This window comes from Arachis duranensis, chromosome 7 (genome assembly GCF_000817695.3).
Source record: "Arachis duranensis cultivar V14167 chromosome 7, aradu.V14167.gnm2.J7QH, whole genome shotgun sequence".
Lineage (NCBI taxonomy): Eukaryota > Viridiplantae > Streptophyta > Magnoliopsida > Fabales > Fabaceae > Arachis > Arachis duranensis.
This window is the reverse complement of record NC_029778.3, coordinates 9,637,976-9,638,327: the sequence shown is the minus strand read 5'-3', so window position 1 is coordinate 9,638,327 and position 352 is coordinate 9,637,976.

Sequence of the window (352 nt, the reverse complement as noted above, 5' to 3'; positions counted from 1 at the left end):
TTATTTTCATCAAGTTTTCGAGGGCCTCATTCAAAACTTCTCGAACTATTACTGATTAACAAAAGATCAAAGCGATTGTTTTGGCTAAAATAATAGAGATAGAAAAAATTGAATTTTGTGAATCTATTTAATAAATACAATAATTAATATTAAAGAGTATGAATTTGTATGATAAAATAAAATCTACGTGATAGAGTCACTAAAATGAACAAGCACATCTTATTTAAAAAGAGATCAATTCTTCGTTATCAATTTTCTTCTTTAATTTTCTTACAAGATAACAATCAAAATTCGATTGTCATAGTTTTAGTCTTCCAACAAAATATCAATCAACATTTCTACCACGTATATA